The following is an 8,838-nucleotide window of genomic DNA, read 5'->3' on the forward strand; positions in this document are numbered from 1 at the left end:
GTTATTCATTGCACACACACAAAAACTTCCATGAGAAAGTTGCTCACAGAGAATTTCCTGAACACAAACATGTACATTCTGATACTGACTGTAGTCTCAGACTGGGCAATTTAGATAAACAGTCTGAGACCTCTCACACGAATGAGATTTATACTGCAGGATATTTACAATCCCTGCACGTAAAGCCAGACTTGAGTGCTTGTGCGCATCCCAAAGCACATGAAACCTTTGATTCCTTATATGAGAACTGGATATTTTAAAGCCCCTCTGTCTTAATGGGGCATACTTGCAGTGTGTCAGTTTTATGTCAGCAGTGTCACAACTGCTGTTCTGCACAGCATCAACTCTATCTGCCAAAGGCATCCACCTAATACATTTAGGTGAATGCCACAATTCCATTTCAATAGCATCCATTTTGGTCAAGCATGGTCAACTCTTACTTAGTTACAGTACCTGCAAAGGTGGACAGGACTTTCAGATTTGATCACATTCACTGGATGCCAGGATGAGGCCCTTCAGGCGGGTAAAGCATCCAAGACAAGCACCACGTGTGGCGTGGAGGAGTCGAACCTGTTCCTTTGGAGAGTGGAGGGAGGCTCAGGGCAACCTGAGCAAAGTCTGATGATGGAATGTTCCCAGCACAAAGTGCGCATTGTTCCTGGTTCTTGGCAAAGCACGGTGTGTGGGGTGTACCCAGCCTGATCTCCTGGGACAACATTTACACGGACAAACTAAGTGACAAAGATGAAAACAGTGTAACTGTGTGTGTGTGTGTCTGTCTGTTGGCATTGTGTGTGTGTGTGTGTGTGTTTGTCTTTTGGCATTGTGTATGTACGTGTGTGCATGTCTGTTGGTATTGTGTATGTGTGTGTCTGTTGGTATGGTGTGTGTGTGTGTATGTGTGTGTCTGTTGGTATGGTGTGTATGTGTGTTTGCATGTGTTATATTTTTAGAAAGGGTACTCAAAGCGTTCTTCAGTTAGGAAACACGGGATGCTTCAGGAGTACTGAATATGAAGAATATGTGGGAAGTGATGTGCATCTCCCATGTTATGACTTTGCCGGTAGAGTGTGGGTCGTGAAAATGACTCAAAAAGAAAAACATACTTGCTCAACATTTTGTGGTGGAAAGATAGTATCAGTAGGTGTGGCAGTGATACACCTGGGAAAACTAGATTGACACAGACACAACCTGAGTTACTGATTAATCAAAAGATGAACTGTTTGTTCATTTCTGCATGACAGCACAGTGTTTTTACTATGGCATGTGTGTGTATGTGTGTGTGTGTGTGTGTGTGTGTGTAAAGTCTGTCACAATAATGTGACAGACTTTATTATTTCTCAAACTCTTCTCAAACAGAGTGACCAAGCCCAAAACTAAAATAGCCCAGGAGCAACACTGTTAAAAGCACAGTTATCATTGCCTTGAACTTATCCTCGGGGTCTGCCAAGTGTTTTGGAAAACACAGATAAAAACAAATCCTACTTGACCTCTTCTATCAACATCTTATTTCGTACTCCATAAACCTTCCTTTCAAGTTTGAGCGAGGGTGTTGCAGACCTTGCAGTAATGTCACACTTTGATGGTTAAAAGGTTTCGATTGTTGACAAAGAGAAATAAGCCAGATTTGGTGCCTGTCTCTAAGAGCCTCCGTAATAAGGCATTACGGACAGAGAGGGTTCCACAACGCTCAACATATTCCAGATTTTGGGGCTGGGTTGTTTCCTTTTGCCTCCAGATAAAGGCTTTTTCTCTCCCTCTGACAAGCTGAGGAAGAGTCGGTGGACAATCAGCCAAAATTTAGAATCAACACTCTTAATGGAGGACAATTTTGGCATTGGATGATGGTGGGAATCTTTTTAACTTGTCCCTGAAGCTGCTCAGTCCTTCTGAGCATTTGGACAGGGGCTCCTCCTGATATGGCCGTCACCTTTTGAATGGATTTGAAGCACTGCTTTTTCAAAAGATCTATTTTTTTTTCTTTCATGAAGAGTTAAGTTTCAGCACTTTGCTCCCAAGGGACAATCATGACCAGTGCTTATAAATGTTGTTAATGAACTGTGAAAACCACAACACATATGGTTTACATCAATGCTGAGTGGGATTTACTATAATTTAACATTTGGCAATCATTTACCGGTACAAAGACAGAAAGCAGACAAATCTGAGACATTGATCTGGCTCCATGGCTCATTGACATAAATGGCTCATGACTTCACACACCCCCACAAATAGTTAAAAGAAGGATCTACAGTAATTCTAATGATAGCACAGAGTCCTTAGACAGGCCAAGAGAATGGTAGTCATTTGAATGGACACTCATTTCGAAACCCATCCATAATGTTCCCATTCTCAGCAGTTAGGCTACTTCCCTTCAGCTTTCTTTTATTTTCATTTTCGGTCTGTTTGTAGTTATGCACTCATTGTAGAAGGGCAGGGGCATTGGGGGTCACTAAAAGAAAATAACATGGAGAGTGGAGTTAAAACATCACCACAGAAATGGACATTGCACTCTGATCCTGAGTTTATTTTTGCAAGCTCCAGATTCTTCAGTGCCTATGTGTCATTTGCGTTCAGGATTTTCCACAACAATGGAACGCGATCGCTCTGTCAAAGCCCCCATCTGCGTCTAATGAAGCGTGCAGTTATAGCAGGCTGCAGTGACGACAGGATGCTCAATTAAAATACCTCAGCCTGTTACCAAGATAGCTGTGCTTATGTCCCTGGGTGCATTCAAAAGATACTTGAGTTCAGTTAGCCCAGAAGCTAACCGGTCTTTAGCTTAATTTAGCATCAAAGAATATTACTCCTTCTTTCATGGTCAGACAGACCATACACACGTCACTGATGAACCAGGCCTCCACTGCTGAGGCTTGACCACACTGGGAGAGTGCTAGATGTTAACCTCACAGCTTCCTCTGTATTTCTTAAGGGGACTTTTTCTCTGTTCCCTTGTGACTGAGAGGATGTGATTCGCATCTGTAGGCTGGAGCTGCAGGGGTTGGCGTCAGTCAGAGTTTAGCCGGAGGAGTGACACTTCTACAGGGGTTGCTCTTCTGCTTCTTGGCTTTGTTAGTTGGACAGAATTTATTTTTTTCAGAGGTATGTAAATATTTGTTGTATGAATCCAAACTGTCTTATCTGACCTGGGAGGGACATGCTAACTGCTGACTCTAGTCTAGGAGACAGGATATAAGTTTGCTGAGGGAAACAATTTGTTGTCTGTGACGCTCCCATCAGAAATAATAGTGATAAATATTAATGGGAAACATGGGTAAGCCAGAGATAAAGTAATCCTGTGTAGATGCTGACACACTGTTCTCCTACTGTAACCACATGTGAGCAATCAAGCACTGGATGACCAAGAACAGATGAACTCCCACTAAAATGATGAAAGACAAGAGTATCTTGCTTTCAAAGCTCTTGCGCCTAAAGATAGATAGATAGATAGATAGACAGATACTTTATTGATCCCCAGGGGAAATTCAAGGTCTCAGCAGCAGCATACATACAACACAAACACATTCTTTAACAGCAGAAAGAGTAATTAAAGTATATAATATAAAAACACAACTAAGCAGTAAGGACAGTAGAAGATAAAGAATATGCTAAATATACTAAAATACAAATTATACTAACACTTAATACAATATATAAAAATATACTAAAATACAAATTACAAAAATACAAATTATACTAACACTTAATCTAAATCAATTCTAAAAACAGTATCCACATAGTGGTGATTACTAAATCAGAGGCGCTTATGCCTCCATTTCCTCTAAATGCCTTATGTAACACATCAAAGAGATCTTGCATAAGCCACTGTACCCAAGCAACAGTGGGCAATGTTTGGGCTGCTGACTTCAGATATGTCAGATTCTTGGAGGGCTGTGTTGACCATACCATAGACGGGTTCAGACAGGGTTGTTAGCTGCAGACTCAGTGGGGCCAGTGATCAAGTCCTTGTGAAAGAGGAAGGTTTCAGGAGGTTCCTTTTCGGATTGTTAAACAGAACCTCTTTGGAGATCTATAAAACTTAATCCGTTTTTTAGTTAAATACAACAGATCGGAAGAATGTTAAAAGCCATGAGATATTGGTTAAAAGCTGCCTCCAACAACCTGTAAGTAATCATACCCAACAACCTAAACTGAGTTTTATAACACAACAGGGTGCACTACAACCAACATAGCAAACAAATACCATCAGCAGAAATGAAGCTGCATATTTCAGGGGTCATCAAATGGCCGCCTTCTTTTGTTATATTGAATGATGACGATTTTGTTCCACGACACCTCCAGACGGCTCAACGGTATGGCATCTCAGAACCTCCATACTCATGAGGTCTAGGAGACATGTCAATAACAGTGGCAAAAAGAGATGCAACTCAAGATACACCTCAAACACAACTGAGAAACTTCACTTCACTTCATGACTAAATGCCAGTCCAACCAGATTCTTCACCCATACTTAGGCCCGTGTGCTGGCAGTTCTACCTTTACCCTCTTCAGCACACTGTCATGTTAAACATCACTATGCTTGTAGTCAGACTTTCTTCATCACCATGAAGATGATTGTGTCTACTGATGTTTCCTATTTAGTAGAGTCAGTAGAGATAGACAGAAGTAACCGAGTTACTTCTGTCCTTAAAGGAGTACCGTCTTAACCCTTAAAGGAGTACCGTCGGAATGTTGGGTAATTAACATTCTAAAGAATATCTGGGTTCATTGAATTCAACATAGAATTTTAGAACCTTCAATTGTTGCGGAACTTAGAATGTTCAAAAACCTACACCTTTAAGGGTTAAATCTCAATCGAGGAATTGAAACTGGCAAACAGCTTTGCCTGGGTTCTCCTAAGCTAAGACAGAAGAGCTGTGTCTATTACATTAAAGATACTTGACTGTTCTCATGCTGAACAGGACTATCATGGTGAGACTGGACCACAGAGGTTAGACGCATAGATGTTGCAACCTTTGCAACTTCATCTGTTCCCTGACTCAGGAGCGGAAAAGGTTGACCATCACGTGGAAGTGCCATAGCATGGCAGCAAAGCCAATGTGGGTGCCAGTATGTCTTTTTCTCACAACATGCATCAACACAGACTTACTGAGAACTCTGTGGGCCAAATGTAGTAATGCTTTTGCACCCACTTCAGGCGTATTTGTTTCGCAATGTTTGCTGAAAAAAATGACAAAACAGGCCGCACTGCAGACTGCCTGTTGCGGGAGCTGAGAATGTCAAATTGCGCTTTTCCATCTCATGCTTTTGCATTCATAGGAGGGTCAGGGGAAAGTGGGAGTTTCGTGTAAAAAGATGGGAGGAAAACCGTAAAATGTGCCTTAAATTCATGCATGGTATTATTTCATAATCGCCAAATGTTTGATTCCTTCATCAATTCCTCTCATCAGTTAACTTCATTCAACTGCGCTTGTGATTGAAGTGTGTCGTTCAGTTGTTAGTGTTTGTGAATTGCGGTAGGGGGGCGGAGAAAGGTGCTGTTTACCCGATGAACTGCAGGTTTGATAAATACGACGTTAACATAAATGTCATAGCGTGCGATTTCTGCGGTTGGCTATGGCACTGATAATGCTACATTCGCAAATGTTCGTACCTCTAGCCCTGGGTATCTTCCCTGGAAAAGCCATGATTCATCCATGGTTGTATGGTGATCCAGTCTAAATACTGAAGTCTTGGCTCTTAACAGCTATGTCTGTGTCTGGGGACAAATTGCTTTATTGCTCAAGTGCTGGCATGTCCTAGTACAAATAATGAAGAAGGAAACAAATCAAAATGAATATCCAACAATGGGCCTGCTGCAACTTGTCAGAGAAGTTGATATGAAATAAAAATGTGATGGGCCTTGTTCCATCGGATAACCTCAGTCTCAAATGTAAACATAGTGATTGTGGTCACAGACTTATTTTGTCATGTTTCTGAAGTGATATCACTGACGAGAAGTTCACAGATCAGAGATGAGAGTCTACTGCATGCTTCAGCAAATGCACTGGACAGTCAGTCTTCTTTTAAAGGACATAACATCTTTGGAAAAAAACAAAGCAGACCTTACAGTCTTTTCTTTTGGGGACCTTTCTCTATGGGATCTTTCACAAAGTTGCACCATTTGAAATTTCATTACTTTCTTGAAGTCCATTCTGTTCCTTTCTACTTCCATCTAAATAACACTCACATAACATAACTGAAACTGGAATTTGATTTCCTTCATATCACTTATTATAAATACACACTGCAATATTGTACTCTCTGTCTATTTATTTCAAGTTACTGTCTTTGGAGTGGATTACATGTGCATGGGCCTGATTTAGCACTTCAGGTTATTTGTGAAGACATCGCTATTTTTCCATCTTGTTGTGAAAACATTCTTGTGGAGAGAGATGAGAAGGTCGGACCCAGTGGGGTCCCTAAGCGCTCCATGCCTTTTTGTGGCACAAACATCTGCACCAGCACCACACAGATGTTTGGCAGCTCTGCACTTCTTCCCCCTTCACTTGAGCCCAACAATAGTGGAGATTTAACGACACTGTCCAGCACTGGATGCCAACCAAGGACTCGTGCACTCGTGCCTGGTATAAACGCCAGCGGAGAGAGCGAGGAAGACCGTAAGGCAGCACGAAGGCCACGTGCCTGGTCTGGACCTCCTGGTCCTGGACCGTGCCGGCGATTAATAAAGAGCAGCTTTGTAAGTGGTTCTCTGGAAGGAGCCCACGGAACCTCTCGTAAGTGTGTGGAGGAGATGATGTCACCCCGGAGCTGAGACTCTTAGTCACTAGGAGCATTTGTGAACTAAAATAGCTTCAAGATTCTGGCTCAAATGGTGAGGTCTGGGGAGGGCGAATGGTGTGTCATCAGCTTCTCAGCCTGACACAGCTCATGTTGTGATCACTCCATCAATCATATGTGGACAAAGTTATCTGGTTTGGGTCTGAGGGGACCTCTTTTTACTTCTCCTGGACTGGACAACATGTTGTGGTTTACACACTAAAACTAAATGCACCCTTTGCGATTAGGCCTACAATAAATCATTGTTTTCATCAGGGTGCCTCTCCAGGCTGTGTGTGACAGAATGCTGGTGTGAGGCAATACAAGTCACAAGGTCTCAAGGGGGGGGAATACTGTGCACAGTTTTTTGCTTGCATTCCTGGATGAAAAAGAAACCACTGCACGGCAGATGGGGAGTCAAAACAATGCGTCCAAAACTCTTCCCCAAAAACATGCCACTCAGGCAGATGATGATGCATGCTCAAATCTGTGGGCTCTGCCAACACTTGGATGAAAGCGTGCCCGCAGATCATAAGTGACCGGTGACCAGTCAAAGCACAAGTTGTTTGTGTGGGATTAGGAAGCTCCCCCCTTTTCCGTAAGCCCAGTAGCTGCCGTGAGCTTCTTATCTGATTCCCGGACTTGGTTTGATCAGACGAGAGAACATGGGGGGGGGGGGTTTAGAAACATTCAGATGCAGTGTGCCGTGTCAAAGCATGTCTGCACAAATGTCTACCTTCCTGAATGTACATGCCCCAGAAGACCTGATACCATGTAGGCTTGCAACAACCTGCCCTGTGTGATGAGAGATATGGACAAGCTCTGGCTTATAATTACATTTACTTTATGATTAGGGCTAAATATACAGTATGTTGGGAGCTGTAAAACATATGGAAAATAGGATGTTGTTAAGTGACATTTTAAAGTGTAGTTTTAAGATGGCTGCTCATACTTGAATGATATATAGTGTTGAGCGGAGTGAACCTTATGGTCTCATGAGGACTGCCCAGCCCTAGAGAAATTAGTTATCATTTGCTGCTCAAATAGCAACCATTGGGAGGTATTTACATGGCCTGGGAGCTATGTTGCGCCAAGTGCTTTGTTATTTCAGCAAATATTCACATGACTCAATAATAGCTATGAGAGAATGATTAAACACACATATATATGCACACACACACACACACAACACACACACACACACAACACACACACACACACACACACACACACACAACCTCATTCAACTTTGTCAGATGCATGTGCTGTGCTGTGCTGAGCTGCCACACCTTATCTGGTCTTACCAGGTTAAACTCACATGTCCGATACAAAGTAAAGTCTGACGTCTGTGATGAGGCCCTCGCAGTACAGTTGAGTTGCTGTAGGAGAACGTTGCAGAGACTGGCTGGCAGTTAGCTTTGGTTTGACTGACGTCTGGCTTATTCTGTGAGACACCAGACCTTTAAACTGTGACATGTAAATCAAAGGTCATGCTGTGAGTCCAGAAAGTTCAGACATACTCCACATATTTTGTTACATAAAGAATAATTTGGATTTGCATGGGATTTTTTTTTTTATTGTATTCTACAATGTTTTTACCAAGGGGTTTATTCTTACCAAAGGCCTGATCTAATTTAGTTGAGGAATAATAGGCAAGAGAGACATAAGCCTATACTCAAAACGCCAGCATTAATAAAACACAGCAGTATCACTGTTTTTAATATACGGGATTATGAAGAGAAAGCCTGATCAGGGAGCTAACCCAGACAGACAAACTCTCAGACAGACTCATATTCTCAGACAAACTTTGTGTTTGTTGTTATTTCCTGAAACGTCGCCTCGGTCACATTTGACAATGAATGTTAAGTGAGACAAGCACAAGCAAGCATAGACAGTTCCGATTCATTGTCCAATAGCCCTGAAGGTTGATCAGTCAAGATATGCTAGAAAAATAAGTGTTACCAAGAAATGTCATTAAGTCCCATGCAAATCCCAGAGCATCTTAACTGTAAACAGGCACAAGCAGCTCTCTACTGGTCAGCTAAAGTACAAGCCATG

The sequence above is a fragment of the Alosa sapidissima genome, chromosome 17 (genome assembly GCF_018492685.1).
Source record: "Alosa sapidissima isolate fAloSap1 chromosome 17, fAloSap1.pri, whole genome shotgun sequence".
Classification (NCBI taxonomy): domain Eukaryota; kingdom Metazoa; phylum Chordata; class Actinopteri; order Clupeiformes; family Clupeidae; genus Alosa; species Alosa sapidissima.